Raw genomic sequence first — 10,302 nt, forward strand, 5'->3', positions numbered from 1 at the left:
AAACGTATTGCGCACATAACCCAGAAACATGACAGGGCAAAACGCCGTTTTCAATAAAAGTAGTTTAGCCTAATAGAGTTTAATTTGTTAGCAGGTTTGTGCATCCGACGTTTTGTAGTTTTGGACTGAGGGAGGGGGATGATTCATTTAATGATTAATTTAAAACTCTTTAACGTTTAGTAGATTATAGATACTCAGTTATTGCCTATTATATCCACTACTTTTGTCGCGCATGCTATTGTGATTTTCCTGCATTGACTTCCACTGCTTACAAACGTTTGTGTGCGCTCCACTACTTTGAATACGGTAAAACAGCCGCTGCATGATTTAGAAGGAAGGTGGGGCGAGTATCATGGTAGATTACAGATTCAAACGCATGTACGGTGCTTTGAAATTGAGTTGCCAGTGCCAAGCCAGCATATATTTTCCCAAGAAAATTATAGTTTTTATTGCATAAGAAACATGTAAAATGATTTGAGAAAAGAAATCTTTATTTATTATGTAATTATTCATTTTAGTGACCACGCCCACAAATATTTGTGATAATAGAAAAGCACAGGATGTTTTTAAGGTGCAGTAGGATGCTGGACTTAAAGGGTTAGTTCACCCAAAAATGAAAATAATGTCATTTATTACTCACCTTCATGCCGTTTCACACCCGTAAGGGGCCGTTCACACAGAACGCGTCTTTGCGTCTAAGGGCCGTTACATAGTCAACGCGAGAAACGCGAGCAAGCAACGCGAGCGACGCGCTCCCTTTCATAGTCTAAACAGTGGACGCAAGCGTCACGGGCTATGCGTGTATGCAATACACCGCTCACGCAACAGGGGGTAGTAGAGTCGGGTGATATTAGTAGAGTCGGGTCACGTGATATTCAGATCAAAATGGCAACTGAAGAGGAGTGTATTCTGTTGCTGATTTTACATTGGCGGCAACAAAGGCAACGCAGAGATAGACGGTGGTATGTTCGCCCTTTAAAACAAAAAAGAGATCAGGATGGGGAGTTTGTGTCTCTGGTGCTTCCCATGCGAAGTCTGGACGAGGAGAGACATTTCCAGTATTTTTCCTCTTCGCCCGCCATTGTATTCAAACCTTCTTCTTCTGTAAACACAATATACTTGAATTAATGTACAATACTTGCAATGTCGCCCCCACCGACAACGCATAGTATTGCGTGCATCGGCGCGTCGCGTATCAAAAACTAGGACGACACATTTGGCTACGCACCGACGCATAACGGCGGCCGAAGCGTAACGATGCGTAGCCTCGGGGACGCGTATGCGTACAGATGCATTGACTATGAAACGGCCCTAAAAACGCGAGACGCAGCGCTCAGGAGTGGTTTTAAAAAAAGCGCAACATAGAACGCGAGAGTCTCGAGATGCGCCTTTGAGACGTGAGGCAATAACGGAAATAATAGAAATAGGCAAACTGCAGAATTTACATATACAAGTTTTGACATGGAAAAAAAGAAAATAAGATAATAATGTGCGCCTCCTCCGCCATGTTGCCGTTATATAAAACAGTTGTCATGCCAACTCGCAACACTTGCCCCGCCTCCAAGTTCTTCTGATTGGTCCACTGTTTTGGAACTGACATTGATGAGCGGCGCTGCGTGTGAAAGTTGAAATTCTTTTAATTTGACACGGCGTCTTAAAAACGCGACGCTCATGTGTGAGGCGCTGCAAAAGACGCGAGACGCGAGCGTAACGGTCATGCACGTCCGTCAAGCGCGTGTTTACATAGAAAAACAATGGGAAAGTAGCGCATTGGAATAGAAAAATGCATTCTGTGTGAACGGCCCCTAAGACCTTCGGAACACAAATTAAGATATTTTTGTTGAAATCCGATGACTCAGTGAGGCCTCTCTCAAGATCCATTAATGTACTAGAAACATATTTAAATCAGTTCATGTGAGTACAGTGGTTCAATATTAATATTATAAAGCGACGAGAATATTTTTGGTGCGCCAAAAAAACTAAATAACAACTTATATAGTGATGTCCGATTTCAAAACACTGCTTCATGAAGCTTTGTAGCGTTATGAATCTTTTGTGTCGAATCATGATTCGGATCGCGTCAAACCGCCAAATTGCTGAAATCACGTGACTTTGGCGCTCCGAACCGCTGATTCGACACAAAAGATTCATAACACTCAGAAGCTTCCTGAAGCAGTGTTTTGAAATCGGCCATCACTAAAAATATTCTTGTCGCTTTATAATGTTAATATTGAACCACTGTACTCACATGAACTGATTTAAATATGATCTTGAGAGAGGAAATGTCTTTGCTGGCTATGCAGGCCTCACTGAGCCATCGGATTTCAACAAAAATATCTTAATTTGTGTTACGAAGATTAATGAAGATCTTACGGGTGTGGGACGGCATGAGGGTGAGTAATAAATGACATTTTAATTTTTGGGTGAACTAATCCCGTAAACTACAGTGAACAAAAGCATATGACTGAATCTGCTAAGTTTTCAGTTGCTGGTGCCATTGTAAAAAGTCGCCCATTCATTCATTTCTTCAGCAAAAAAAATATGTCTGCCCAACGCTATCTCAGGGGTTTGGGGTAGGTCATTCGTATGAATTCATACGAATTTGTCAACTCATAAAATAAATACGATTTAGCAAAAAACGTATGAATTAGTACGAGTGAGGTCGTATGAATTCATACGATTTAGCTACCTCGTAAAATACGTACGAATTGCCGTGAGATCAGGTTGCAACGCCCCATTGAGGCGTCCCGCTTCATGTTAAATAACAACAACAAACAAACACCAAAAAAAACTTTTATTAGACTACTAATAGAACTGCAGTCTTCATCTCCTGTGAATGTAATTCGTTTTTCAGAAGTTTGGTTCATTTCCTTTTGTGTAAATCCAAACGAGAATGACAAAATGTATGTTTGAGTTTTTGAAGTTGTAAAATGGCAGGAAAAGAACTCCCTTGTCACGCATGCGATCTGTGGCCACAAATATGCCACAGCCCCGGTTCCTCTTCCTACAGCAGCAGAGGAAGAAGACTGCAGGACTCACACCAACACACTGTTACTAAACTATGTCTGGTAGTTTTATGGGTCAAAGAGAGACATAAAATTAATTTGAGGTATTTTCTGTAGATAATGTGCAACTCCTGTAAGATTTTATCTGATTGTTATAAAGTTCAAGGTCATAATCATTACGCAATGATTCATTCCTTTTGTACATCTTGTTCATATGTCTCTTTTTTCCAGATGCTATTATCTCGAGTGAGCTTTTGAAAAAAACGTCCCTCCATGGAGGACACAATTTTCTATAATTCAGTATTCTTTTTTTAAATTCTGCTGCTTCACTGTGTTGCAATTTGAGAGAGTTTACCTTCTACTTTTGAAGAGTTAATTTTTCACATTTTTATTTGATTTTATTTGGTTAGCCCGTGAAGTCACATATTCATGCAGTATTCATTAAACTTTAATTCACGGAATTCACTGACAACTTTGTGTTCTTGAAAACTTTAAAGCGTGTTTAGTAGTGCAAACAACAGCACAAAAGAGTTATTCATTTGAACAAGAACTGCCAGCTGTATTACATTAGAAATAATGCAGTTTGAAAGCCAGCACTATGTTTGAAAATACATTTCAACCAATATTTATTTATTTTTTTGTCAGTTTCTATTAGGAACGTTTTTGAAGCATTCGAAACAACTTTAAAATGAATAAAACAATCGATTGATTTGAGAATATTTCTAAAAATCATTTAAAATTGACAAATGACCTAGTAATTTATAAAATAAGGGTATTCTTGTTGTGCATGTTTTGTGATGTAGCTCAAGCAATACTGAAGAAAAACCATGTAAAAGACCAGGGATTGTTACAATGTACTGTGAATAACATATGTTCAATGATAAGCATGGCAGATAAGCAGACATCTACTATATGATAGCATGTGGGGGCCACATTTCACCATGATAATATATATGTATTTCACTCTATTTAAACAACACTCTGTTTCAAAGTCTGCCGCATATGTTTCTTGCAACGTATATAGGCCTATACAGCTAATATAATAGCTGTATAATATGCTCTACAAACAGCACAGTTTTCAAACACCAGGGGGTGCAGTATGATAACTGTATCAAATAAAATGCTATTTTAACTCTTGAGGTCATCCTTTTTGGCATGATGGCTGAACTTATTGCATTCATTTTTTTTTCAGTGGAGAACAACAGAACAAAATGCCTTGATTAATTTAAAAGTAACAGGATTAAGGATTTTATAAACAATATGTTTATATTTAAGTAAAAAGTCTGTTTTAGGTCAAGACCTCCAATAAGCACAAGGTGACAATAGCTAGGTCAGTCAGGTCCTCATGGTCCGCCAGGATCTTAAAATCATTTAAAACAAATAAAAATAATTGATTTTACTATTTCAATGCAAAGCAGTAAAGTGTGATGCCAGTTGGTTGGTTTGGTCTGCTATTCTACCACACTAGCAGAGACCAGCTTGAGGATGAATCAAGTATTAATTTTACCTTGATGCTCCAAATAGGACAGTATTATTCAGTTCTTACAGCCGTTCACTGAAATGACAAGAACATCCCAAAAAAACTAATTAAGTATGCAGAATGTCAAAAAAAAAACTTTTTCAGTAGTGCTGAAAAAGTTTTTCTAAGTTTTAAGCTTTGTAACTTAATTTGCAGATGTTTAGATGATTTCATTTTGTGCCTGTCAGAACTGCAAAACAGCCTCAAGACAGCTATACTTTTTAAAAAATGTACAATATACTGTATATATAGTAGCTTGGAATTAAAATTTTATGTTAATATTAGTTAAGGTGGGTGACACAACCAAAAAAAAAAAGATTTAATATAATACAAATAATTCGAAGGACCCCCAAATAAAAATGGGGCATGGTCCACTGTTCCGGACCTGTACCTGTACCTTCTGTTTGTTTTATTATTGTTTATTTGTCTTACAGCAGAGGTTTTATGTAGTTGTTGTCTGAGAGGCAGCAAAACATTGAGCACACCTCATTTATGCACTTGGGAATCCCACTGCAGTGGTGAATTAATGACAGGTAACCAGGCGGAATGAGCACCTAATATTAATATGCCTACATTGCTTTGTAACATAACGCAGGTATTCATGCCACCTATTTGAAGGTAGGGTAGGCAATTTCAGAGAGGCTAGCAATAGCAAGCTAGCTTTGAAAGCATGAGATCCCACCCTCCCTTTAGAGCACTCTCCAAAGCCCCAACACATTCAAAACACAACGTGCACAAAAGTCTGCAAAGCGTCACAAGAGAAGAAACTGCGTTAAATTACCTCAGGTCTCAAAGAACATAACATTACAGTAATAATGAATGTAAACAACATACAGAGCTCCTACTTGTACCACCTGACTGCTGCAGATTATTTCTGCTTTGATAGTGGTGCCATAGAAACACATAAATCCGAGTCTGAGGATGTGAACCGCTCCAGGTAGAACATCACAGGTTGCCATCTTGTAATTACGGCTACGACATGCGGTGAACGCAGCATAAGCTCGTTGTTTTGGTTCAAGAGGAACTGTAAAAGGCAGCTGCTGTTTGTTTGTGCAACTTGGTGACTGTCTGTCTACATCTCTGCACGAGCAGATTCATTTTCTACCACTGTTCCATGTATTTTAATTTCTAAGATAAAAAAAACACTTAAGGTGCAGAATTTCACAGCTGATATCCAGTAATTTAAAATGGAATCCGCGTGAGGGCGAAACAGGTCTCATTGTATTTGTTTGTCTGAGAAAGTGGTAACAGCAGTATACATGAAGGCAATCTATTGACTTCATAGGAATTTACATAACCTTGCTGATTCACTGTATTGTTGCAGTTTTATTCAATTTAAATATCTAAATGTTAGAAGAAGAAAAAAAAAACTTTTAGAGATCAATCTGCATATGCTTATAATAATAATACATCACAGACTACGGCCCAGTTTCACAGACAAGGCTTAGATTAAGCCAGGATTAGGCCTTAGTTCAATTAGGACAATTTAAGTAGCTTTTAAACATGCCTTAGAAAAAAACATTACTGGTGTGCATCTTGAGACAAAACAATGGCACGAACATATTTTAAGATATGTCAGTGCAAGTTGCTTTCAGTTAAAACAAACATGCATTTAGGGACTAGGTTTAAGCCTAACCGGGGTTTAGTGTATTATGGCGCCACAAGCATTGGTCCACATTCATAGTATAAATTGCATGGTAAAGTGATCAGGACAATTCCTCAAAATACTTATTTTGTGTTCCACAGAAGAAAGTAAGTAAAAAGTAAGGGGGCAGTTTTGGCGAGGAGGCAGTTGTGGTCTAATGTTTAGAGATTCAGACTTGTAACCCGAAGGTTACCGGCAGGAAATGTAGGTGGGGGGAGTGAATGAACAGCACATTCTTCCACTCTTATTACCCACAACTGAGGTGCCCTTGAGCAAGGCACCTAACCCCCAATCGCTCCTCGGGTGCCGCAGCAAACATGGCTGCCCACAAGTCCTGAAAAGTAAAGCCAAAACGTTTAGATCGCCCCCAGGTGGCTGGATGCAGTATAGCTCATAAACCCCACCCTCTCCATGTAATCTAATGGGACGTGAGACAAACTAAACAATCAAATTACACTTCTGTCAGGAACACTATCATCAAATATGATTGATAATTGCATAGAGTTTGTATTGGCAGTATGGTTCTGTTCTGGGCAAGAACTCCCTGCGCTTCCATGCAGCCTAAGAGCAAGTCCTAAGAGCAGGGAGAGCAGCAATAACCGCCCTTAGTGTAAACAGAACAGAACCAACATATGCAGATATCATTAATGTCAATAATTTTAACATATATTTCAAGAATTAGTCTGATTCAGGGGAATCATAAGGCCAATCCTGACTGAAGAGAGGAGGAGATGGGGATGGAGGAGGGTAATTAGCTCCTGAGAAATGCGATAGCTACTGATAATACTGAGGAACTTGTATATGGATTTTGTGATAGGCGTCGTATTCCTATAGGTAGACGTGAGTCACCTGGGAGTCAGCTGATGCGAGCTTGACTGACGTGACCTGCCAGAACGGACACTAACACTTGATTTAAAAAAAAAAAAAATCCAGAGATGGTTTCTGTCATTTTAGGTCATTTTCACAAGTTTAAATGTCCATTTTTTAAATAAGTTTGGTTTTAGTTAATTATTTAATGCTATAAAAACAAGCAGTGTGTTGTCATAATTGACAGCTTTTCTCAGCAAAGTAGTCACTGAGTCACTTTTTTCAGGATTTTCGGGAGGAGATTGGAGCTTCAACTTTAGTTTCTACATTTCCATAACTGTTTATTTCACACTGACATAATGTGTTGTTCTGATGTAATCTGTACTAAACCGATTCTGCACGAGTGTATGCGAGGCCTTGATACCGCAGCTCCACTTCATGCTCACTACTGACTCAGGCTCCAAGATGTCAGTGCCATATTTGGACATTGGCGGCTTCGGTTCTCTACAATGGAAGAGAGTGAAGGTGTGTCGTCCATATTTTTTTAGTCTATGTGTGTGCTTTTCACTTTAAACCCCTGGGGTCCTGTGTCACCTCTTCCTTTTGTTGTGCCAAATTCTGACCCTGCCAGATTATTACCCCAGTGTAGGTAGCCTTAGAATTAGGTGTGGGGGGGAAGTTAGGATTAGGCAACTAGGTAGCGGCCTCAACGAGGGGGGTAATAATTTGGCAGGGAGTTAAAATTCGGCACAACATCGGCACAGGGACTGCTGTAGCACTGAGATGCAGCTTGGCAGGCATTTAAGATACACTGCAAGTTTCTCCCTTCGCTGCCGCTGCACTCAGTGACCTGTACGTGGGTCATAAATTGCAGCACAGAATGCAAAACAACAAACCCTTCTGCAGCAGTGCGCCTAGCAATCAATTCAATGGTGTGTTAAAGAAATAGTTCAGCCAAAAATGAAACATCTGTCATCATTTGCTCACCCTCTTGTTATCCTGTAACATATACTAACATACCAATGTTCCATTCACTCATTTTTTCTTCCTTTGTGTGATGAGCAGATGATACAAGTTTGGAATGATAAAATGTACATGACAGATTTTATCTACTACCACATCTTGCATTGCACAGTAAAGCTTGTTTTCAGACCACAGGCCTGTCAGACCGAAGAACTTTACAACTGATGTAACATCTGGGTCGGACTCGGCTACGCTGTTGGTGTAAATGGGTTAACCCACATTCCACAGCAAGCCTTCATGGCCTAGATCACAATCGGGACTAAACCAAGATCTGATGCTGCGTGGCACTGGTAACTGAGGTTACAAGTTATAATTTGAAGACAAATTGCTATTTCAGCCTTCAACAAAGTTTGTTGATTTTAAATTGGTCAACTACGACTGAGTACTAATTCAAAGTTGATTTCTGGTGTGCCAGGGGTACCGTTCTGATAGCTGCTTGGATGAACAAAACAAAAAAATAATGAAAAACATTTGGTGCTAAACAGAAAGTGGCCCTTGGCAAACTGAAAGCAAGCTTCAGAATAAATGAATCTAAACACGCAAAGAGTTTCCATTGCTATGATCAATGGCAGGAAGAAAAGAGAACTTATTGTACTTGAGGATAGGATGAAAGAATGTCTTTTTTTAGTTTGTCAGAGCTTACTTTCTTACTATTCAAATTAATTTGCATTTAACATAACTCATTGTTTAATTATATTAATTAAATTAAAATTAAAATTTAATTATTTAAAATCTTAATCTTATTTAATCCTAATTAGTTTCATTTTGAATAAATCAAGCTATTGTTTGGCTTCTCAGGTCTTAGTTAAAAAATATTGGCCATAGTTGCTAGCTCAAGTTTCTAGCTTACATGAAATTCTGTCGTATAGGAGAAAAGGGCTGAATATATCATAATGTCATGATATCTGAAAGAATAAACATTGAAATTCCCCTCAGAGTGGTTTGGTCTCTTCTGACCTACATTGATCTTCAGGTAGATGTTCTGAGGAGATAAAGCAATAATCCACCAGAGCAGTAAGATAAGTCTCTCAGGAGGAGTCAGCATGTTCCTCATCCCATAAAAAAAAACATCAGCTACATAATCAATCTGCAAAGAGTCAAAGTATTATTATTGTCACCTTAAATGACCTTTTTAAATATACCAGGTGAAAAATCTCAGTTATGCTGGAATCAAACACCTGGCAGATATATGCTAGCCACTTTGGCAGGCGGACTGCACTTTGACATTGAGATACAAGATCTTCCAGAGAGTCAACAACAATTTCACTCATTAAAACATATACAATGCACAAAAACGTATGACCTGATTGCAGTTTGACACATACAGATGAGCCAAAACATTATGACCACCTGTCTAACATGCTGTTGGTCTTTGTGTGCTGCAAAACCAGAGCCGACCCGCTGACGCATGGACTCCACTAGAGACCTGAAGGTGTCCTGTGGTATCTGGCACCTTGACGTTAGCAGCAGATCATTCAAGTCCTGTAGGTTACGAGGTGGAGCAACTTGTTGGCCCAGCACATCCCACAGATGCTCAATTGGATTGAGATCTGGGGAATCTGGAGCCCAGAACTCTTCATCATGTTCCTAAAACCATTCCTGAACAATGTGCGCAGTGTGGTAGTGTGCATTATCCTGCTGCATTATCCTGGTGTACCTGGTCTGCAACAATGTGGCACATGTCAAATTTACATCCACACGAATGGCCGGACCGAGGGTTTCCCAGCAGAACATTGCCCAGAGCATCACACTCCCTCCATCGGCTTCCCATTGTCGCCACTTTCGTCAGTGGACAGGGGTTATCACTCTGGTTGGTCTACACAGCGTCATACACAGCAGAGTGTGATACAGTGTGTGTTTGTGACACATGCTTCCCATAACAATCATTTCACGAGTTCACGCTTACAAATAATCAGATAGAAAGTAGTATGCGTATTTGGAGTGCTCTCCGAGGAGAGGGCTCCGATCTTGGTATTTTGTCCCGAACCCAGAGTATCCCCCCATATCTCTGTTTAAGATGGTAACCAGGCGAGTGTGAGGAGACGGGGTGGTGCAGGGATGCTGAAACTGTCGAGGAACATAGGTGAGTCGTACATATATAGGCCTCCACTCATGCTGATTGGAATGATGTGTCGATTGGGTAGATCATTTGTACGTGTTCCTCCTGAACCTTGTTAATAAAATATACTTCAAATTTTGCGTCATTTGTGCCACAGTAGACCTTCTGTTGTCTCGGACCAGACAGGATAGCCTCCGTTGCCCTAATGCATCGATGAGCCTTGGGGATTCAACACCCTGTCGCC

The sequence above is a fragment of the Chanodichthys erythropterus genome, chromosome 15, assembly GCF_024489055.1.
Source record: "Chanodichthys erythropterus isolate Z2021 chromosome 15, ASM2448905v1, whole genome shotgun sequence".
NCBI lineage: Eukaryota > Metazoa > Chordata > Actinopteri > Cypriniformes > Xenocyprididae > Chanodichthys > Chanodichthys erythropterus.